Genomic DNA, 22,948 nt, shown 5'->3' on the forward strand with positions numbered 1-22,948 from the left:
AAACACGGCCCTCCGGTGAAAGTGTGTGGACGCGTCGATAAGAGACGCGTGAGTCTCGGGTACCTTCAAAACAGAAAGTTGGGTGGATTTTTTTTTTTCTACCAAGTATTCCAAGCAGCTGCTGCTGCTTTGGTAGCTCGTGCTTCGCTGGGGTGGTAGACGAGCCCCAAACCATGCTCTATTGCCCGGCAGGGGCTCTGCCCCGGCCCCCTGAGAGCCGCAGCTGAGCGGGCGGGCTCGCGGGCCGGGACACGGCGCCTCCGCGCGCCCCTTCCCGCCGCTCCGGCCTGAGCCGTGTGCGAGAGGGCAAATTCCGCTGCCGCTGGGAGCATTCCGCGTCCCGGGCAAGGAATTCCTGCCCATTGTTCCTGCCCTGYGCGGAGATCGGCGCGGGTTGCATAATTCTGCTTTCTGTCGCCGTGTTTATCGGTAGCTATTCACCGGGAAGGCTGGCGGGTGCGCGGCAGGTGCAGCGCGTGGGTGCTGTGGGGCGCCCCACCTGCACCTCGGTTACGTGTCGGAGAGGGGGGGCTCTGGGGTGGGGAGGAGGAGGAAGGGGAGGAACGCGAAGCAGCRGGAGCCCCATAGCGAGGACGCGGCACGCTCGGGTGTCTCCCCCTCTCGCCTGCACGGCAGCCCAGCCCGGATTCCAGGTGCCCTATCCCCGAGTCGGGCTGAGCTCCTGCAAACGGAATGTTCCTCCTCCTGCTCCCCTGCCAAGAGTTTCTGGGTGGCGGGCGGCGGTAGCCGGAGTTATTTGGGAAGGCGGGCGCCGAGGCTGGAGGCGGCCGGGAGGAGGGCGGCTGTTTGCAGAGCCCGGCTGCCATCAAAGCGCCGCTGCCAGGTAGAGGTTCCAGAGCCAGCTGCCCCCGGAGCGGCGGCGGCTCCGCTTGGTGCTGCCGTGCCCACGAGCTGGACTTTGACACTGCGCCCGGGCGCCCTGCACAGCCCGCTCGCCGCGCTCGGGCTGAGCGGCCGCTCTCTGCCTCTCTCCGCAGGACAACGTGAACGTGTTCCTGCGAGCCTGCGAGAACATCGGGCTGAAGGAAGCTCAGCTCTTCCACCCGGGGGACCTTCAGGACTTGTCCAGTCGAGTGACAGTCAAGTGAGTTTTGCGGGTTTGTTTTTATTCTCTCCCCTTCCCTGTCCAAGTTGGTGGTGAAGCCTGTTGAAAATGTGTTCCACAGGCTGTCTTTGGAAAACGTTTGCCTGTGGAAAAAGCCTGTCTTAGTCTGGTGAGAGCTGTGCTGAATGCTGTGCTGAAGCGTTTTGCACAGGCTGGATTTGGAAAGTGAAATGACTAATCTGGTACTTGTATGTCACACACAGGCAAATTAATTTTTTATGAATATTTACAGCATTTAATAATGAAACAGGAGCTGCTTGGGCTGTTTTAAAAAGAGTAAAATTGATCATTGAAGTCTATTTAAAAGAAAAAAGTGCCTTTAGTTTGTGCTTTGAGGCTGTTGATGTGGGGTGGCCCTGTTGACACGTTCCGAGGCTGGGACACGGTGGCCCGGGGGAGCCTCTCGCCTCTCCGGGCGCTAGCGGCGTGTCCCTCACAGAAAGGCACATCCCACGTCCCGGTGTGTCCGGGTGCACACCGAGCACCAAGCGGCACCAGGAGTGATTGTCACCTTCACAAAGGACCGTTTTTCCTGTGGAGTCCCAGTGGTTTGGCTCTGGTGTGCGATGAGGGGGCTGTCAGGCATCAGGACTGCTGGGTGTCCCAACATGGGCTTGTCACTAGTTTGGGAGATTCAGAGGGGCTTTCAATGAGATGCTTCATGAATTTGAGCTAAGCACTGAGGGAAAACATCGCCTTAGGCTTCTCCACTTGAAAACAACGTTAGGTCGGTGGGTCCTAAAGATTTTTATTATTCAGTTTCCAAACAAGAAAGACTCAGTGGCTTGTGCAGGAAATCTAGTGGGTTAAATGTTAAGAATGAATTCCTGTCCTGAATTACCAGCTTATTACAGAAGGCACAGGCAGTAATCCTTCTGTAAATACACGGAAAAACATTGTGAAATGGCATGTAACGAGCTCGTTAATTAGAAAGCAAGCTCCGGTGGGTGGGTGGGATGGGAGTGTGCTGGCATACCCTCTGCTTGGGCTCAGACCGAAAGTTAGGACCTATTGAGCTGTAATACTTGAGGTGGCAACACGCTTTCCAATGTTGGACTCTTACCTGGAGCATAATTTCTTGCAAAAGGGCTGTTTGGGATTTGGCAGCCTTTCAGGAGCTGCCATTCCGGACGCTGCTTTGCCTGGAATGCTGCAAGCCAGGGGAGTGCTAACCCTGTCGTGCTTTGGTTGTATTACATACATATTTTGTTATAAAAAGGCCTTAATAAAGCCCTTTTTTGTAGGGATTTGCCCGGAGGATATAGCAGAGAATGGGTTGGGACTGTCAGGAGCTGGGGATCCGCAGGGTAGCTAAAGGCAAACCGAGACCCGAGGGAGGTCGGCTAGGGGRAGTTGGGAAACTGGTGTGCAAGGTGCATTGGCCAGCGTGTCCCCACACCAACCAAGGGAGGGCAGCTCAAATGAAGCTGGGGAGATCTCCAGCTGGAGTTCTTCTTTATGGAGCCCTGCAGCTCCACAGGTTCCCTTCTTGGCTCCAGGAGCCAAGAAAAAGACTGGAATTTGGAGCTGTTGGAAGGCAGTTGGAGTGTTCTAGCCACTGGGCAATGGATTAAGTGGATTAATCTGTGTTTCCCTCCCCCCCCTTCCAGCACCTCCACCATTACTCCAAAAAAATGAGCTCTGAACACTGGCCGGTGTGCAGAGCCTCTGGGATAGAGTGGAAGGAGCTGTCGCTGTGCTCCTCTTTCAATCTGAGTTCATTTTTCCACGTGTTCTGTATCATGTAACAGTTGCCTGGCATGCTGAAGTGCTGGCAGAGCAGTTGGAAAGGCCTGAACGTGGCCATGCGCCCGCTGAGACACGGTCGGGAGCTTGGGAGGGGACACGGGAGGGGATGGTGCCACCTGCATCTCCTGGACCCAAAGGCGGAGCGAGGGAGCCCTCCTCGGAAACAGGGATTGCAAGGGAGGCTCCCAGGGCAAGCCGAGAGTTTGGGAAAGAAGCACAGCCCAATTGGAAACGTTCTTTAACTCTGTCATGATAGTTTTTATTCTTTTTTTCCCTTTCAAAGTTCATAGGATGTTAGGCATCAGAACAGTAGTTTCTTGTCTCGTTTATGTGTCATCCTGTGATAACCTTGGTGGCAGCGCTAACACTGTATAATTCCTTGCTGTGAAGAGGGAAAACTTTTCACACCTTTATTTCTATAATAACTTCTTTAAAAACAGAAGATTTGGGGGTGTTGGTTTCCTGGCATTGGTAAGCTCTGGCCCCYGGGACATCCTGCAGTGAGGTGGGATCTGCTCCAGCAGCAGACGAGCGTAGCGGCCGCGCTCGCTGTCGCTCGGGCTCCTCACACCCCCGTCCTTGCCTCTGCGCTCGTTGCTCTGTGGTTATCCATGGGGCCTCCACGGTGTGTCCCCAGCAGCGTGTGGCGCCCGAGCCCAGCCTTGACGGGCTTCCAAGGAGGGGTTCTGCGCTTGGCTGCAGACCTTGCAAGAAGCCGCACCAGGAAATCACAGCTATCCTTTTATCCTCCTTTCTGATAACGAGCTTGCAACTTTTGGGTTCTATTGCAAATGAGATTGCGTATGGCTGTAAATTCCTACTTACATCTGGCCAGGAAAGGTAGGAGACCTCTTAAAGACCAACACGCTGGAAATGTCTCAGTTACAAGGGATTAAGTGCTTATCCCTTTAGCAAAGGGAAAGCTCCTTTAAAATGTTGTTGTTAGGAGGTAGTTGGAGGAGGGCAGCCAGAAGAGCTCTTTGCTGCTCAGAGCCTTGCCAGCCCCAGGCTTTGGCAGGTCGCCCATGAGGTGGGCAGTAGCATGGAGTGGACAGATATCCTGGCATRGAGGCTTTGGCTTCTGCCAGCAGAAGTGAGAGCAGGGATCCGTGTGTGAAACGTCTGGGTCCGTCCTCCTGCAAATCTGCTAATGTTGCTGCTACTCTGGGCTAGTGCAGCACTGCGTCCTGCATCCTCATAGAGAGTGTCCACATGGAATTACTCCTCGTAGACCAGGTCTGGCAGTTAGGAGCCTGTCTCAGTGMTTTGCAGCTAGTTGCTGTTACCTGTGTGTCCCTCTCTAGTCCTTCCAGTAGATTTGCTTTATTTATGTATGATGAGTTTTTATTATTTTTAATCAGAGGAGTTTGCACAGAGACCTACCAAGCTTCAGGTCTCATCGAGTTGGTTGTCCCCATTTGCAGGTTTAAAGGAGGCTAATGGAGCGAAGGGGCAGGTGGAGGAGCAGGGGTTGTCCCTTAAGCACATGAACTCTCATGTTGGGACCAATCCTGCTGCTCCAGGATGATGTGTCCACCTTGAGAAGCTCCTCACGTACCAGCACATCCAAACAAGCGTTGGCTGAGGCAGTTAAACATGAAAGGGGCACGTGGCCAACACCTTGTGGAAGAAGTCACTGTGTTGCGTGTGAATGGCAACACTTTAAAGCTGTCACCTGCCTCTGAACCCGGATGTTAACTTTATTGTATCAATTTCATTCTTCAATGGAATATCAGGATAAAATATTTGATTTCCATGAAATGATTACAGTAAGGTTTCAAGTAGTGCAGGTCTTCACTGAAACTCAAAAACTTGTCTTCTGAGATGGCTAGAAGTCTCTTTCTGCCTTTCCAAACTTGATATTTAGGTGGTGAGGCCTTTAGCTCTTAGCTTTATGATGTTCCTTCCTTTTGGGCTTGTTTGTTAATCAGCCAGTATAAAGTGATCAGAAAAGGTGCCTGAGACATCTTGGTGGGGTGGGATTAGGAGTAGCAGTGGTCTGAAGTAGCGGAGCTCTGGCCTTCTCCCTGGCATTGCAAACCTTTGGAGAGCTTTTCCTATTCATTTTGTGTTCCCTAAGCCCAATTGTTCTGTGCACAATTTCCTAAAGCAAAACCAATCCCAGACAAATTTGGRTGTAGCATAATGCTTAGAGCTTTAAAGCCAGACCCACCCAGACACAGGTAATGCCCATAACCTGTCGTATTGATCCTCGTGTCTGTGTTTCAGCAGCTTCRTTTGTGAGACCTGCTCTGCACTTTGGAGGTTGCATTTTCTGAATTTAAAATACCGTGAAAAGGGGTGCTCCAAATTCAATATATTAGAGCAAAGCCCAAGGAGATCAAATAGCTCCTAGGTGACATGATCGTAACAGCTTGCTCTGCTGCCCCTCATCCATTCAGAGCAGGGTCCATCCTGTGGGATTTTCTGAAGATGAAGCCTGGAGACAGTGCTTGATTACACACCATCAAGTAGCTGGATCATGTGCAGAGTCACTGCCACCCACGTGGCAACTGTTGTCCCTTTCCAAGCAACCCCCTCCATACAGCAAAGGCTGGAAGGAAGTTTTGTCATGTTCTGCACTTCGGCCAAAGCCCCATTTAATACCTGGTGTCTTCATGCCATAAATAAGGCTATGGTGGTGGCAGTTGCCTCCCTTGTCCTTTTGGGCTACAGCTGCTCAACATGCAGAGATATCTGAGTGCCTAAAATACCAGAGGAGGAGGAGGAGGGGTGGGTTGAAGGCAGATGCAGCATCTTCCACTCCCATGCTCAAGCTGTTGGCAACTCCTTGTTCTGCTCCTCATGTGCTACCAGAATAACTGCACGCCACTTAGCAGGTTTCTAGCTTGAAAGAAAAGGTCTTTTTATAGAACGTGRCGTTTCTCATGATTTTCATGTTCTTCCTGTCTGGTCCTGGGGAATGTGCCGGGTTTCCTGATCCCGCTGGTGTTTCCTGCTCACGAAGCAGGGTTTATTTAACAGAGATATAGCGACGTGGAGGGACTGAGGGTCTCTAGCTCTCTAAATGCCTTGGAGAGGTGGCTAAGAGGAGAGAGGACGTGGAGTGGTGGAAAGCAATATATACAGAAAGGAGACTTTCCAAAATCGAGGCTCTCCTTTCTAAATAGATTCCACCTCTCAGTACCTGGGCTAGTATTTTAGGAATGCTTTGCTACTAACATTCAACTCTTTGGGGGAGTTTGAGGTGTAATGATGAGAGACCCTTGTGAGAGTCATGTTCCTGTTTGTACTTCAGCTTTGACCAAAGGAGACAGAGTCAAATATCCCAAAAATGTGGTTTCTGTTTTCTTTAGACATGTTTACAAGCGAACTGGTGGGCAAGTTGCTCAGAGCTGATGTTTGTTATTGCTAATGCTGAGCTCATGCTCCAGCCTCCCTGCATTTCCACTGCGCAGCTGCATCACCTTGAGCTCCTTCGTGCCGACGCGTGTCGGGGCTCGGGTGCCGTTGCCCAGTGGCTTTACTGCAGGGCTGCTTCCACCCCTCTGAGAAACACACACGGGTTGAGGAAATAAAACTCGAATTTGGTCAAAGGGTGCACACACCCGCACCCTCTCCTGCCTCCTTATTTTGTGCAGGGCAGAATATTGTGAACGGCATAGAGACAAGTGCTCCGGAGCTGCTAGGGCAGCAGCAGCGAGCCCTCTATTTGTACCTCTGCAGCCCTATAGGTTACACCTGTATTTGTACCTGTGCAGCCCTATAGGTTACACCTGTGCCCCACAGCAAAGCCCCGCAGGGCTCAGCGTGGAGTTTAAAAAATTGCATTAAAGAAACTATTTTTTGTATTCCAGTTGAGATGAAAGGATTAAAGGACAGGGTTTAATGGCACTTCAAAACTGCCATGAGGAGAAACGTAGGCCTGAGAAGCTTGTAACCAAAATGTAATTAGAATAATGGATGCTGCTTTTTATTGTTATTACTATTATTATTTTTCCTGACATGCAGGGAAATAGTGCTGTTACCGCGTGGTTGTAGTCGGGCTTTATTGTGGTAACGAGTTTCCTAGTGACCCTTCCTTGAAGTGGAAAGGGGAAGAACCTGTGTTTGGAGTCACTCTGGAAATTGCTCCTCTGGCCTCAAGTGTGATTTTCTTTTTTGTTATGGGCATTTCAATGGGAATAAGCTGACATTTATAGCAGCGAATCTTCCCAGGTATGTGTATGGTTTAAACACTGAAATTTCATTTATTTTTTACTTTTTTTTAACAGAAGTAATTACAAGATCATATATGTCTCGTGTAATTTTCATTAATACCTGTGGCAGAGATAAAGAGGGTGGCAATACCTGAAAAGAGGAGCTCTATCAGTCCTGGAAAACAGTGTTGTTCTTAGTGGAAAGCGATTGTGGTCATCTCCTTAAACTGCCTAACTCCTAAATCGTGGCAGTGGAATCATTGTAGGTGTTAGAACATGTTGTGCATTTTTAGACCATAGCCACTAGGAATTTACCTCCACCTCCTCACTGTAAAGTCTGTGAAAGTATAGGTGTGGTGCTGCTTAAATCTTTCTGTTTTATCTGTCAGGCTTCATTAAAAGATCATTAAAAGAAATATTTGAGATTTTTTTCCTGTTAAGTAGTTTAACAGTTAATAATCTACTTGATGGGATCGTGGCTTTTTTGGGATGCTGATTTGGACAGCGCCTGTTTACGGTTGGTCTGCTCTGTGAGAGGACGTTGCTGTAAGACTAGAAAGCCTTTGGGGTCGCCTGGCTGTGCCTGCAAGCGTAGGGCAAGGTGTCCTGAGCAAACCTGGAACACGGGGCGTTCGTGGGCTTAGTAGCAGGGACAGTAATTCAGGTAATTTTAGTGGCTCGTAGCCTTAGGATGCACAGTTATTGGCTGGCTGAAGAGTGAAGTAGCTTTCTACAGTCTTGGTTTGTTCAAAGGGCTCATTTTGGATCCTATTAAATTTTAAAATATAATGGATTAATAGTATTGATTATATTTATATTATAATAACAATTATATAATAAATATAATCTGCAATAATATGGATGGGGGATGTAAACTGCTTATGAGTAAAAGCTTTTTAAATGCCCTGTGCTGGGGGGAGAGGAGTGCCTAAGCTACATGGATTCCCATGGGAATCCATCCAAGGTTTCGGTGCCTGTGCTGATAGGCCAGCGTGCCTCGGAGTCCCCTGACCTCCTGGAATAAAACGCAGGCCCTAAAGCTGGGCAGCGAGGAGGGAATGTTACTGCTAAGTTACTGAAGTTGTTATTTTTCAGTAGGCAGAAGAACTTCATAGGAGGAGCTCCTGTCCTGCACACTGCGGGAGCTGACTTTTTGAGGCTTCCTGAGGGTGCAGGGGGCAGGCAGTTAATCATATCCAGCAAACAGAGGAAGCATGAACATGAGCATGAACAACACGTTGGCGAGTCTAGATTCTGCCTGCCACCAAAGCTTGCTTGTGGCCATGTTTTGTGTGATTAATCCTGTGTGATTAATCCTGCTTTGCAGTGTGTTGAGAGATGACAGCTCTGTTGGTTGTTAATAACTGTTTTGTAGCCGTATCTCAAACGGTGTCTTCCAGAGTGACTTTAACAGGGTTGCTTCAACCAGGGCGGAAGACGACTGTTAATGCAGCGCTTTTTAAGGATGCGTGCTGGGAGAGCTGCAGTTTTTTCTGTCGTGTCACTGCAAACTGTTAAATACTRGAGTGGTTGAGGTTGGCAGGGACCTCTAGAGATYACCTAGTCCAACCCCCCTGCTCCAGCAGGGACACCCAGAGCACGGGGCACAGGGCGGCATCCAGGCGGGTTGGGAAGATCTCCAGAGAAGGAGACTCCACAGCYTCCCTGGGCAGCCTGTGCCAGGGCTCTGGCACCCTCACAGGAAAGAAGTTCTTCCTCACATGGACAYAGAACTTGCATATGAGTCCCGGGGGCCTCCCCAGGTGCCCTCAGCCGCTGGCTCCATGCGCTCCTGCGCCGCCGGGAGCGGGCGCCATGYGGGCCCCGGAGCCGGGAAGCGGCGCGGGCCGGGCGCTGCGGCCACGCGCTCACCGCCGCTTGACTAATGCCCGAGATATTTCCTCCTTCCCTTCCCTGCTGGAGAAATGTCAACACGTCCACACCTTTGAACCTGGTGTGTAAAGGTACACATCAACTGACGTGGATTCCAGCGCGTTATAGGATAAAATAGTTGCCCAGGGTGGGGAGAGGGAAGCGAAGTTCAAAATACTTGGGCTTTTGCACAGGGCGGTAGATTGCAGGCATTTACCATGAATAAGTGCTCAAATATGCTTGTCGAAAGGAATACATCCCTGCATCGTAGGTTTAACCCTGTCACCTGATATTTATGAGACACGAGATATTGTAGAGAATACTCTTCAGCCTTGATGATTTCCTGYGAGGGCTGATGCATTTGGAAAGCCTCAGCTGAAGTGCCCACGTTGATGGGAGGTACGGGCTGCTTTCCTGGGTTGCCGTGAAGGTGGGAATTTCTTTATTACAGGTCTATGCAGTTAGGGAATTACCATACAGTTCCATAAACTAAACTAACCTTGAGCTGCCCTCCCTTGCTGGTACTGCCTAGTCCTGTAATCATCTTTTAATGGTTCTTTGAGCTACTTTTCCAAAATGGTACTACTTATGTGTATATATAGTGAGTATGTGTGTTCATATATATATATATATATATATGTATATACATACACTCACCGTACACATTATGGGAAACACCATACACACACGTGGGAAAATTCCAGCCCCATATATCAACTAATGATTTCTGGAAGTGCTGCTGCTGTTTGGGGCTGAGGTCTCGGGAGCAGAAGTTCTGTAGAGGAGGTTTGTGAGATCACTAACTTGGTGCCAGTCATTCCTTCTATCCTTACCCACCTTCCCACCCTCTCCAAAAAACGGCTGTTGAAACAGTTCTGCGGTGCTGTAGCTCGTGTTGTAAACGTCAGGCTCCAAAGAGTCATTTTGTCATTTTCCCTTTCTTCCTTTTCTCATGTCACCCTGTAATAAATCATGGAAAATAGTAGGGTGGAGGTGGAAAATCCTCATCCTCCCAGGCCTGCTCTGACCTAGAGAATGGAGTTGCTTCTCTGGGGTTGGTTGAGCAAGTTAAGAGTGCAGAGCCTGAAAGAGGATGGACGAACAGAGCCTAAGAGATGGTGGTGGATGGAATAATGAGCTCAACGTTACCTGTGTCCTACAAGAAGTGAAGGAAGCCAAGGAAAGGGCTCCCTTGTTGGATGCGGTGGATGATGAAGGTCTGCTGGAGCTCAGGGGCGAGTGGAGCAGGTCACAGCAGAGAAGGCTCATAGGGGTTGATGCATACAGAGAAAACCCCATCTAGCTCAGGAGCCACCAAGCAAACAAGCTGGTATACATCTTGGGAGCTGTTTTTTTCTCCAAAATGATCCATTAACTCAGATTTTATTGCTGTTCTTGGTGTGGGTGACCGCGACTGTGCGCTGACACATTCGGCACAGGCACAGCACGCTGTTCGTGGCCACTGATGCATCCCTCTGCTCTGCCCTTCCGAGGGAAACATGCACTTGTGGCCGTGCAGAACACCAAGTTTTGTGCAATCCGAGCTCGTCTCTTGKGCTGAGTGTTGTTTGCTGCTGAGAAACCTTGCGGGGGTCCCTGGGTGCTGGTGATTCACTGGTGTTATTTGCCATTTCCCTGCGATGTTTTCATCCTGTCATTGGGAAGAGAAAAATCCTTTTGAAAAATAGATTTTCTTTTCATCAACCACGCTGTATTTTACAGAGGCATTTTCTTCTTTGAGCTAGGACCAAGTTTCTTAGTGTAATTTATTCTTCTCTGATACTGGTGGAATAATCTGAAAGCGCTCAACAAGCTGGCTTCTGCTTAACCATTACATCAGCTGCAGAGACCTCCAGTTATGCCCGGTGGCATAGTCAGTCTGAGCTGGTGATTGTCGCCCAAATTTAGTGACTTTATTTGTTCATTTATGTATTTTTTTTCTCCTTGTGCAGTGTTCCCCGTAGTCCAGCAGGTAGGAGTTTAAAGCTGTCAGCCCATGGGAAGGAAGGCAGTGGGAGGGAGCTCCSGAGCTGTGTTTGCTGGGTACCCAGGAGGAGCTGGATACCCAGCTTGTGGCCCGGCTCTTCCGTAGGGCTTCAGAGCAGGGTCTGGTGTTGGCCAGGATGCTCAAAACAACCTGGGCTCCGTGCTCCATGTTTGCAGTGTCAGGTGGGTGCCGCGGCTGCCTTTAATGCACGGCCTGAGCTTGCTCAGGGGAAAAAAGATGGAATGAAGTCCTGGTGCTCCTCGGTGTCCTCAGAGAAGGCCCAAGAAGGCGTCGCAGCAAAGTGGGTGGGAAGTGTGGGCTGAACGTTAGGGAAGTCAAAGAGAATCTAAAACCAAACGGGTTTCAGAATCTTTCCTCAAGCTAGAGGTTAACTTGAGCTTAAACCTTCACTGAACTCCAGGTTGAACTGAAATAGGGCTGAGAAGGAAACTTCAATTGTTTTATAAAAAGAAGACTTAGTAGATCGCCTTGTTTGACTTTCTGTGTTTTCTTTAAAGCTTTTACTATGTGCCTYTTCCCAAAGGGTGATGGTAGCCTGTTTCTTTTACAACAAAAAATATWAGGGCTTAAAAACTGTGTAAATAGAAATATAAGCTGAGCAAGCGATAGATGAGAAGGAAGTCGAAGGCTCGGTCTCCAGCAGCTCCAGTGTGAGCACCTTCCTTTCCCACCAGAGCCAGGGTATTTCCAGGCCGTGCTGCTCGCCATGGCCATCCCACTTGAGCTCCCCGTCAGTAGCTGCTCTTCAGCATTCCTTGGGGGTAGCGTAGCAAGCACAGAAGAAAGGACTTGGAGCAAAATTTGATTCAAAACTAACGYAGAATCATCGGTCTCGTTGTGTTTCTGATAGTCTTTAAAAACTGTGACAGAGCAGTGGATCTCAGCTGCTCACTGACACCAAGCCTGTTGGAGGCTGTCAGTGTCACCAGGATATTTTTGTCACCTCCTGGAGGGGCGTTTCACAGTGCAGAATGGCTTGAGCTTGCACACACCTACAGGTGCTTTGCCAGGCCTGTTGAGGAACCTCAACTAAGGAAGTCTATTGGTTTGATTCCAGTCTGGTCAGGCTGGCAAGCAGGGAACATTGAGAGAGAGAGAGAGAGAGAGAGACACACACACACACACACACACACACACACACACACACACACCAGGCTTTTTCTTGTCTCCTGCTGCCCGGGAATGTGTCTGTGGTTTCCATCCTGTGAAAATGGCATTTTGCTGTCTGCCCTCTCAAGGGAGAGAGCAGAGCTTGTGCTTGTCCCCTGGGGCCACCACCTTTCTGGTGGCCAGGCTCGCGCCAGGGGTAGGTACCTGTGTAAGGAGCTTTTGTGTGCCCTGTTTTTGTCAGGAAGGCAGCTCCGCTGGATCCATGAGGAACCGTTTGGGCAGACTTTATTGCCTGTGGGTTTTGGCGTGCAGTGCTTAATGGAACATGTTCCTGGTGCTCGTGTAGTCGTAGGAGAAGCTGAGTTTCCTATGAACTGAAGCAAGGGGCAGAGAGAAAGTTGGAAGGAAGCTAGTGCAGGAGGGTTTTTCGTATTTATTTTTCCTGCCTTCRCACAGAGAATTTTCCAGCCGGTTATTTTGGGCTCCTTTAGCTCTTGATTCCCAAAGCCACTTGTTGATGCCCTGTTTAATTATAAAGCCCCACTTCCTTTCAGAGCAGATGTATGAAGGGGATGCCAGGAAGATCTTCTCATGCCCGTGTTCCTCTGTGAAGGAAGAGCAGAGGTGGCCCGAGCGCTCCGTTCCTCTCTGTTTCAGCGTTCCAAATCCTTGACTCCAGATGATCCCTGTGCCAGTACTGCCCTGGTTGGAAATAGCCTTCCGGTAACTCCCTGGGTAGCTCGGGATACCTGTTGCTATTTTTATTCTCCATTGCTCAGAGCTTTGTGCTAGGCAACTTGCAAAACAAACAGCGCGAGGGGGTCGGCCTGCGAGCGGGCGCTCGCGAGGGCCGGGCAGGGCCGCTGCCGAGAACCTGCTCCTGGGCGACCATGTAATGAAAGGCAGCCTTGAAGGTCCGTGAGCTCTGGTCCTTGTGTCCTAGCACTCCGGGCCTTGCCTACAGAAGGTTGTTAGTGGGTAATGGTTAGAAAAAWTACCTTGTGGTCCGTGGTTGTGGAAAACCTACTAGAAATTTGTTCATAGCTGAGACTTGGAAGCGCCTGGGTCTCCAAACTGCTTGGTCTTTGGAGGGATGGTCAACACGTSAAACGGACATGGATGAGGGTGTAAGGCAAAGTGAATATAGATGGTTTCTTCAGAAGGCCTGGGGCAGGAAAAAAAAGTCAGTTCATTATGAATCATATTTCATGATTCATTGTGCCCTGGTGGCCAGGAAGACCAGTGAGGTCCTGGGGTGCGTTAGGAAGAGCGTCTCCAGCAGGTCGAGGGAGGTGATCCTGCCTCTCTACRCAGCCTCTTCTCAGCGGTGGCCTGYGATAGGACTGGAGGAAACGACCACAAACTGAAGCACCTTTTGAAGCACCAAAAGTTCCCCAGGAACTTAGGGAAGAACTTCCTTCCTGTGAGGGTGCCAGAGCCCTGGCACAGGCTGCCCAGGGAGSCTGTGGAGTCTCCWTCTCTGGAGGCCTTCCCAACCCGCCTGGATGCCGCCCTGTGCCCCGTGCTCTGGGTGTCCCTGTGTGAGTACAGAGGGCTTGGACTAGATGATCTCGAGAGATCTCTTCCAACCTCTGCTTCACAGAATCACTCTGATTCTGTGAAGCAGAGCAAATTGCAGCTTGTACTCATCTCTAACAAAAAGCTCTTAGTAATTGCACTAAAATTGATAGTTATTTAAGAGAGTGAGTACTCCGTGACTGAAGTTATTGGACAATTAAACGCAAAGCTGGTCRCACGTGGCACACAATCTTCACGCGAACCCAAACCAGCAAGATGGAGCAAACCCTTTAAAGCCAGTGTGATTGCAAGATAGTTTTCCTCACTAAGTGTTGCTCTGAAATGAGGAGCGTTTCCAGGAAGGCTTTTTGGGGTTGGCTGGGGTGAGGGTGTCGCTTACAGCACACAGGAGGAGTGCATTTAGATTTTGGTGCTTTCAACTTAATTATATTTTAAATTCCTGTRTTTGCAAAGGTGTATTGACTTCACATGCAGGCAGCTGATCTCCATGCTCTTAACAGCCTTCATCGCTGCTCAATTTCCAATGTCATCGCTTAAAATAGAAGGGATTTGCGAGTGCTCTTGACGTGAGCTTCTATTATCTCTTTTCAAAGAATGGTATCTCAGCACCTTGGATTTATTGTTCTTTCCCCCTGTGTAATACAGCCCTCCTTTYGGTGCTGATATCCAAAATAGCTCCCTTCGAGCTTACATGGCTCCTATTAATAAGATCAAAATAATTGCGCCCTCGACATTCCATGTAAAATTCCCGTACTACTCCTGCATATCCTTTCCCAGCGGAAGCTTCCCCCGGTTCCCTCCACGCTGAAGGATTTGGGGGCTGCAGTTTTGCCGGGTGTGCTCRGCGTGCTGCTCTGCAGGGTCCTCCGTGGCAGTGCAGAGCAGGGCTTCACACTCCCCTGGGCTCTCCGTGGACAAGTTCACCACTGCGAGGCCGTTGTGAGGCCGAGCTGTCCACCAAGCATCAAACAGATGGCACGTTGGTTGCTTCGTGAGCTGTTCTTGGTGCAACTGGTTTGTATTTTTATAGATGAGGCTTGCATAACTTGCTCTGCAATGTGAGATATTCTAAAGTGTGCTTAAAGTGGAAGCGTGTATGCTGTATAGYTCTGCTGTAAGCCGTGTCTTTGTCRATGGCTCTTGCGTAACTTCTTGCCTTTCCCTGCGGAAAACCAGCTAGAAATACTGTTTTTTGTTAAATTTATTTTTAAAGCATATACTAAAATCTTCTATCTGCTTAGYTGACATGCCGAGAAGGTAAAGGAGGGGGTTCTTTGAGGARGAACTTCTTCRCTGTGAGGGTGCCAGAGCCCTGGCACAGGCTGCCCAGGGAGGCTGTGGAGTCTCCTTCTCTGGAGATCTTCCCAASCCACCTGGATGCCGCCCYGTGCTCTGGGTGTCCCTGCTGGAGCAGGGGGTCGGACTAGGTGATCTCTAGAGGTYCCTKCCAACCTCAGCCATCCTGTGATTCTSTGTGAGCACCAGGTAGAAGGAGCCCAGCTACTTTGCTGTGGGTGGCTGTTTCAGCTCGTTGTCATGCMTCCAGAGAGGGAAGAGTCATTGGGAAGTGCCTGGTGTCTGCTCTCAGTGCCAGCTGGCCGGGTGTGGATGGTGTGGCCAGCACTTTGCCCCGTGGCAGCGCGGGGCAGCGTCACCCGCTGGGGTTTCTCCCACATCTCTGGGTCAAAGGATGAAGGTGTCTCCGTGCTGCTCCCTTGCCCAGTGCTCTGTGATCATCGTGTCCCTGTCAAGAAGCCATCCGAGTTTCACACTCTTCCTTGACCATCAGCAGGGACCTTCTTGTAGCCCGGGTGGCCTGGATGTGAAAGGGGAGATGGAGGATTTAACGAGTCTCGCTTGTTGCCATGTTCCTGCTGAGCAGYGGTGCCTCTGGGGTGGCTCCTCTGTGGCTTTCTGGAGCTGCTAGTTAGTTATTAATTTATTAATTTCTTGTGGCCTAGCAGCTCAAGGATTGCATGTAGCTAGAGGAGGAGTATCCAGTCAGTTTTATGAAGCTGCTCCTGCGTTTCAGGCTCTTCCCRGATGCGAGGCCCTCACTGGGGGACGCTGAGGGCCCTCGCGGAGTTGYAGGACAGTGACACTGGTGCCTGCAGCGTCACCCGTGAGACCCTCGCGTGGCCGGAGGGCCCGACCCGGGAGCAGCAGGGCGCCCTCCGCAGAGCTTCCCGAGGGGGCACCTCTGGATTCGGCAGCCACTTGCTTGTGGATCCYGTGAACCGGCACTCAGGGGAGCCGAGGCTTCCTGCTAACTCCCTGGCCCTGCGCTTGGCAGCTTAATCATTAGCTCGCTTTAATCTTGGCAGTGCTTAAAGGCAACCGTGAGGGCAATTCACAGCCTTTGCCAGGGACCTTTAGTCTCCCAGAACCCCAGGCTTCCCAGATGGGAGTCTCGCAGTAGATGCCGAGTTAACCTTGTCATGGACAAGCAACTGCCAGGTCTTGGTATGGTGTTTGCAGGAGTTTATGGAGGAAGGATTATGAATTGGTAGCTGCTTCTGGGCCCTGAGGATGTTGCTTTTGTTAGCCAGGCTCTGTGTGCATCGTGGTGGATCTCTGAGAAGGATGGCTCCCAAGCACCGTGGGTGTTTCAAGGAGCCTCCTTGTCCAGCGCTTCATTTAGCTGAACAGGAGGTGAAATTCTGCAGATGGCTCTAACTGCCCTTTCCAAGAGTTAGGGCATCCAGGATCCTCTTTCTCTGGAAGAGAAGAAAGATTCCCGATTTAGCATCGACTCCTGCACTCATTAAGATGTTGGGAATACTGCCACGGCCTCCGCTGGAGCGGAATGGGATCCTTTTGTTCCACTCCCTCCCTGCCACCAGGTTGAGCTGGAAGGGCCTCCCCAAGTGTTTTGGCGGTGTCTTAATTGGCCCATGAAGCTTTTCCCCTCGCTCGTGAGTTGTGTGGTGCAAACTGCACCACGAGTGCTGGTGAAAGGGMGCCTGTGAGATCATCAGCACTGCTCTGGCCGGGCTGGCTTTCCCATCTCCTTAATTTTGTGCRAGTTCTGACTCTCAGGCTCCTCTGCTTTTACAAGGACAACTCTCAGGTGACTAATGGCGTGTTTGGTTTCAGCAATTTGGGATCCTCGGAGTTTTGCTTGACRTGGATTCTCCAGCTTCAGAGGTGTACGGGCAGGCCAGCATGAGCTTTTTTCCCCTTCCCTGTTTTTCTCTCCCACACAGACTTTCTAACACTTCTGGCAGAGCAACTACTTGGACTTTTACCCATTCTCTCACTTTRCAATGAAGTAGCATTCATTTTTCCAACCTTGAGTACTTGGCCTTAAAACCTGGCTCAAAAGCTTGATGTTTTGAGCAAATGTTCAAAAATGCACTGCAGCTGACTTGCCACCTTAAAATRGTGTCAAAGTACTTCAGTCCTCACTGAGGTGGGTGAGTTTTTGTCTGTTTTCTATCAAGAACATGAACGTGCCAATGAAACTGCTAATTAGAAATTAAATTTAGTTATTCTAGATATTGCAAAATAGCTCTGAGGCCGTAAGAACCTGATCAAGGACGACTATATATTTAAGTAGCTCCATGAAAATGGTTTCGTGCTTTTGTGCTCTGTGTCATGGTTGCTAGAGGAACTGGAAGAAAACAAAAGGAAATAAGGTGGATTTTCATAAAGGAAGTGTTTTAACTTTGCTGCTGCTTATCTGGTTAGGAAATATTTTACTGGAATATTTCCTAGGAAAAAAAAAGTGTAGCTCTTAAGTTTTTGTACTGTCTATAGAGACTAAATTGAGGGATGCAGTCATGCAGGAGTGATATAGCTCTGTTTAAGGACAAGTTCYAGCACAGCTTTAACCTGTTTCCAGTATATTTATCGTGGAAGAAATTGTCTTTGCTTTGTACGTCCATCTTGTCATCTTCAGCCTATCTTTATAAATAAGCCTAAATTCTTTCCAAAATCCTCCTTTTGTGAGATTTTTTCTGAAAATTGTGCTCTCAGTAATCTCAATTTAATGTGTGACAGCATTTGTTCCTGAAAAGCGTGGCAAATAAGGATAAAATAAGGAGCTGGGGTTTACACTGCCCCTGTTCTCAGTCTGAGGCTCCATCCTCAGCTAATAATCCCAAGGATTGACAGGGTTCCTGTCAATATCCGTGCTGTTCAGGCTCGGGTTTTGCMATCTTGGTTGCTCTGTGGTGCCAACTAAGGGGAAATTCCAACCTTTATAGCTGGGCTGGCTGCCTGTTTTCATCTGGCTGYGGGCACATCCAAAGGGCACATCCCCTTACGTGCAGCTAACAATCCAAAATGCAGCCTAGCCACCCAAAGCAACGTAGCACAGCGCTGCGTGTGAGCACATGGCTTGCTCGGAAATGCTGCAGGAAACGCTTTAGTTGGGATGCAGAGCCTGTGCTGCCCTTCTGCACGGCAGCCCTAGCCCTAGCAAGGGGGATGCTCCAGGGAAAGGGAGCACTCCCCTGCACAGGAGTCCTTCCCAAAGGCTGTGCCAGGAGCTGCGGCTTTCGGATCCYGTGGGACACAGGGGGGCACCCAGGGGAGGTCACTGGCAGTGCTCGTTTCCGAAGTACAGCCCTTTAGCTTCCTGTTAAGCATCTTCCCTGTGTGTGCACCCAGGTAGGGAATCTTCTCTCCTGCTTCATGACATGAGCAGTAGGAATCTTCTGGGAGTTAGGCCGAGTTGCCTGCCTTCCAAATCCCAGCTGATGCTCTGCAGCTGCCTCCGAAAGGTTCTTCCAAAGACAAGTGCAGGGTCCTGTACCTGGGCAAGAATGAGATACCAGTACGGATTAGGGGTTGACCTGCTGGAGAGCAGCTCCGCRGAGAGGGACCTGCAGAGAGGGAGTCCTGGTTGACACCAAGTTCACCATGAGTCAGCAAGGTGCACTTGTGGCCAAGGAGGCCAACGGGAWCCTGGCTGCATSAGGAGGATGTTGCCAGCAGGTCAAGGGAGGGGATCCTGCCCCTCTCCTCAGCTCTGGTGAGGCCGCACCTGATCTTCATGTGAGGAAGAACTTGCCCATGAGGGTGCTAGAGCCCTGGCACAGGCTGCCTAGGGAGGCTCCTGGTGGAGTCTCCTTCTCTGGAGATCTTCCCAACCCGCCTGGATGCCGCCCCGTGCTCTGGGTGTCCCTGCTGGAGCAGGGGGTTGGACTGGGTGGTCTCTAGGGATCCCTTCCACCCTTAATGATCCCGTTAAAGCCTCACCCTGATAGCCTTAGCTCGTTAAACCGCAGGCCGAGGGCAGGGATCTGAGGGCCCAGGCTGTTGCTGCCGGGAGGCCTTCCCGCTTGTGCTTGGGCAAGAGGCGAGGGCAAAATGCATCCGTGTGGGAGGGGGACACCGAGGGGCAGCAGCTGTGGAAATGCTTAACCATGTCAGGGGCTGTGGGGCAAGGGAGGATGAAGATATGGATGTGTCTTGGGGGGAAAGAAGGTGGACTGTGARCTGCCTTGGTTGCTGCAGTTTCGCGCGAGCGAGTAATATTCAGAGTGCTTTATTCAGAGTAATTTTTCAGTAACGTTGTTGAACCATTTCTGTGTATGTTCAGATGTGCTTGCGTGTGTTTTTATGTATATACCTTTGTGTATATATACAGTTTCTAAGCTATAAAAATCTGGATTATTTATGAATAGTGGTACCGTAGCTATTTATGTAAATTGCTCTGTGTTTTGAAGTTGTTGGGTTTTTTTTAATAAGGAATTGGTTTCTTCTCTGAAATTAAAGCATCTTTGTAAGTTTAAACCAAGGGCTTTGCTCCCTTTGAGAGCAAGAGACCTCTCCGTGAGCTTAGAGCCAGCTCTGTGACCTGGGCCGCTCCTGTCCCGGGCTGCTGCATCCAGACACAGCCGTGTGTCTTTGGATAAGGATTTCAGAGGAGTGTGGGAACATATGGGGGGGAGGCCCTTCCGAGGGATGGGACGTGGCTGTGGGGCGGCGTGGGCCCCGTGCCCACAGAGGCTGGYGGCTCCCTGGTGCCCTCCAGGTCTTTCCCCTCTCCGGCCCCTCAGCTCCCCAGGCCCTTCTCCGTGGGGCTCTGTACTGACAGCACTGATAATACAGGGCGGTCCGGAGGCTATGGAAAAAACTTGTGCCTTTTCTATCTATAGAACAGGCAGACAAGTCCATTTAAAATAAAGGACGTGTTCCAGAGCCGCTCTTGAGCTCCCGAGCGATACCGGCATGGCTTCAGCTCCAGTCCTCTCAGTGAAATGTGCCCGTCGGGGTTGAATATCGGCCCGCTGGGAATCCGAGTGCTGGAGGAATGTCCTGCCGCTTCCCTGCCCACGTCCCGGYCCCGTCCCCCATTGCCGCCGGCCTCTCCCGAGCAGCCGGTGGGAAGCGGGTGCAATCTGATAACCGGAGTATTAATAGCAGCCGAGGAGGCGTCCTGGGAGGGCGGCAGCGGGCACGGGCCGGGCAGGCGGYGCCGGCATCCCGCGCCGCCGGTGGGAAAGCCCCGCGGGCCCTTCGGCCTCCTCCTCGGAAGCGTGAGCGACTCCGTGCGGGAGCGGGCCGGGAGCTCTGCCGGAGTGGGCAGGTGGGCCCCAGTGCAGCCACGGCTCTCCGAGGCCTTTCCTGCACGTCTGGGAGGTGGAAGCCCTGCCTTGGTGCCGGGAGGTCCCTGGGAAGAAGCCGGTGCTCCTTCAGGAGGGCTTTTCTGCTCGCTGTGAGCCCTGCGTCGGTGAGATCCAGGGCACGGAGATGGGGGCGAAGCAGAYGGTGTTGGCAGCTGGAGGGTTCCTGGGGTGGTTGTCACGAAGGGAGGGACTTGGCACCGGGCACCGTGCGCTCGCGCCATGGGGCACTGCGGCCCTTCGGATTCCCATGGATTCGGACGCTCCTGCTCCCTTCTCGGGCTGCCTCGCCACACGACTGCTTCACAGCAGGTGACTCCTGGCTGTGGAGTCTCCTCCTCTGGAGATCTTCCCAACCCGCCTGGATGCCGCCCTGTGCCCTGGGTGTCCCTGCTGGAGCAGGGGGTTGGACTAGATGATCTCTAGGGGTCCCTGCCAATCTCAGCCCTTCTGGGATTCAGTGATTCCCGTTTAGGGGAGAGGGATTCCTTGATCTGCCTAGACTTTACTTTTTTTTTTTTTTTTTTTTTTTTTTTTTTTTTTTTTTTTTTTTTTTTTTTTTTTTTTTTTTTTTTTTTTTTTTGCCATAGGTAGATATGTGTAGTCTAAATTTTCTGCTCTGGATACATGCATGTTTAGAAGGTCCCGCTTCTCGAAAGAGATGCCCTTGAGTCGTCTTCCTGAGCTGTGCCTTTCGTTTCTGGTATCTTGCCTTTGGTCTTGAGCTCCACGTTTGTGTTCTSCCTGGAGAACAACAATGTAAAATGTCAAAGTACATCTGACATCAGGTGCCGATAGTTTCTGGGATTGAATAGGCATGAGGGGGCTGGGGAACGAAGCAGAATAACACATGGGGAGAAGAAATCCAAACTGCCRGGTGTATTTATTAGCTGTAACTTAAAATACGCTGCTGTCCTGGAAGGAAGCAGTGAAGAAACAAAAGTGCAAGTAACATAAGTGCAAGTGTTTTAGCATGTTGTATAAGGCTTAAATTCTAGTTTATGGTTCCGTAAAATACGGTAGCGTACAGGCCACATGACTGTTTTGTAAACTGCTTTTAGTATCTCAGAATTAACTTTAATTTAATCTTAAAGGAATATCTTAAGATATTATCTTGAAGTAATGCTAGCCAGCTTCCTCAAAAGGAGGCATCAGTAGCTGGGCTGGTTGCACGGAGAGCCCCTGGCTGGTGTTTTGTCATATGGGAGCTCCTCTATGGGGATGGCCCCATGGYGTCCCCCCTCCAGCAAGCTCCTGGTGTGACAAACACGTTGCCTTGGTGGTTGTGCYGTGGGACTGGGCTCTAACACAGGTGAGTGAGCTCATTTGGGATCCTTAGAGGGGCCCTTAGCTCCAAACAAGCCATCGGCAGAGCCCTTGGGTGCTGCATCCCCACAAGGAGCCATGGGGTGATGCCGTGCGTGTTGGCATAACCACGGAGCAGTAAGCAAGGAGCAAGAGATATCGGGGAATCCTGGAGGTGGAAGTGCTGCCAAAGCCTCTGTGTCTCCAAACTGTGGCCTTAGTGACCAACTTGGCTGTTTAACCTTGAGCCAACAGTGGGGCTGTGAATAAATTCCTTCTGTTGCAATCCGGTCTTCTGAGCTGCTCCATCACTTGGTTTTGTTCTCATCCAGTAGTCCCTGTTAAAGAAACTTCTGCTGGTCAGTGCCGAGTGGGTATAAATGGTGCTCCTGAAGGGGCATTTTCTCCACTGTAACCGAGTTGCTTTGGTCTCTAATCTAAGCTTATCATCTACTAACAAGTTGGAGCTATTTCTGTCTCGTTTGTCTTGTTCTGTTTGCTGACCGGTTGACGTAGGTGAAATGATGCTTTACACAGAAGGCATTATTTTTTCCATGGGTGGTGAATTCATGTGTTTTTGGATGGATTTTGTCAGCATTTTGCGACAGCGGTCACCTTGCAATTGTGCTTCATAATTATAACAATATTCCCCCCCGCCGTGGTGTTTGTTATCATGCGGCCTTTAGGCTCTTGCTGCAATTTACAGGAGTTTTGACAGGCATTTTCCAGCATGGCCAACCTTCAAGCTGCAGATCCAGCTTTATGGAAAGCCCTGCTAGCTGTGAAGGTTCAAAGCCTGYGCACCAGAAGTTGCACTGCCAGAATCTGGAGGCTTCTTGAGCAGTTGACGTTGGGGTTTGATTAGGTAACAGGAGGGATTGACTTTCCTTTAGGCTGCAGAGTGAATGCCAGGAATGAGCACCCTATGTAGTAGGAGTGGAGYGGGTTTTTTTTTTTTCTCCTGTAAACCTGTTCTCCTTGGCAGCTCCACATCCCACCCCAGGCTTGCTTTTTTGTTTTAGGTTGGTGCTGACAAGCCGAAGCCAATATTCCCATTAAATCCCCYTCAGCTTGCAGCACGCTTGTGTCCAATAGGCATTTTCCGGACTATTTTAAAGGCGATATTCTGGGTAGTCCCCAGGCAGTGGCCTGTGCGTGCGTTTCTCCGAGCTGGATTTGGGATGGGCGGGATGTGCACGCGCGGCRTTTCGCTCGGGAAGGCAGCGAGGGCTTTTGGAGCCGCTGGATCCGGACGGCACCCTTTGCAAGCTGCAGTCACAGGGAGCAGAGGCYGCTGAGAGGTCTGCGGGCAGCAGCTCCCGGCCCTGCTGGCAGCGGCAGACAACGCGGCAATCATCCAGAATCCCTTCCCTTTTCCCCTGGCTCCCCGCGTCTCCATCCCTTGAGCTCAAACCTCCATGGTCCTACCCAAAGCACGAGGCGATGGCTGTAGGATCACTCTCCATCAGGAGCTTCAGGGGATGGGGGGAAGCRGCTGAGGGAG

The 22,948-nt window shown here is 50.7% G+C and overlaps 1 protein-coding gene across 1 annotated transcript in view; it reads left to right on the plus strand.

Annotated features, from left to right (window-relative positions):
• The window catches only part of LMO7 (LIM domain 7), a 116,373-nt gene that overhangs the window by 48,412 nt on the left and 45,013 nt on the right, over positions 1–22,948 (plus strand). Inside the window, exon 4 of the mRNA XM_026044508.1 lies at positions 999–1,105. The gene's annotated coding sequence lies outside the window, so the exon portion shown is untranslated. The remainder of the gene's footprint in view (positions 1–998; positions 1,106–22,948) is intronic.

The sequence above is a fragment of the Nothoprocta perdicaria genome, unplaced genomic scaffold (genome assembly GCF_003342845.1).
Source record: "Nothoprocta perdicaria isolate Ctin4 unplaced genomic scaffold, notPer1 scaffold_37, whole genome shotgun sequence".
Classification (NCBI taxonomy): domain Eukaryota; kingdom Metazoa; phylum Chordata; class Aves; order Tinamiformes; family Tinamidae; genus Nothoprocta; species Nothoprocta perdicaria.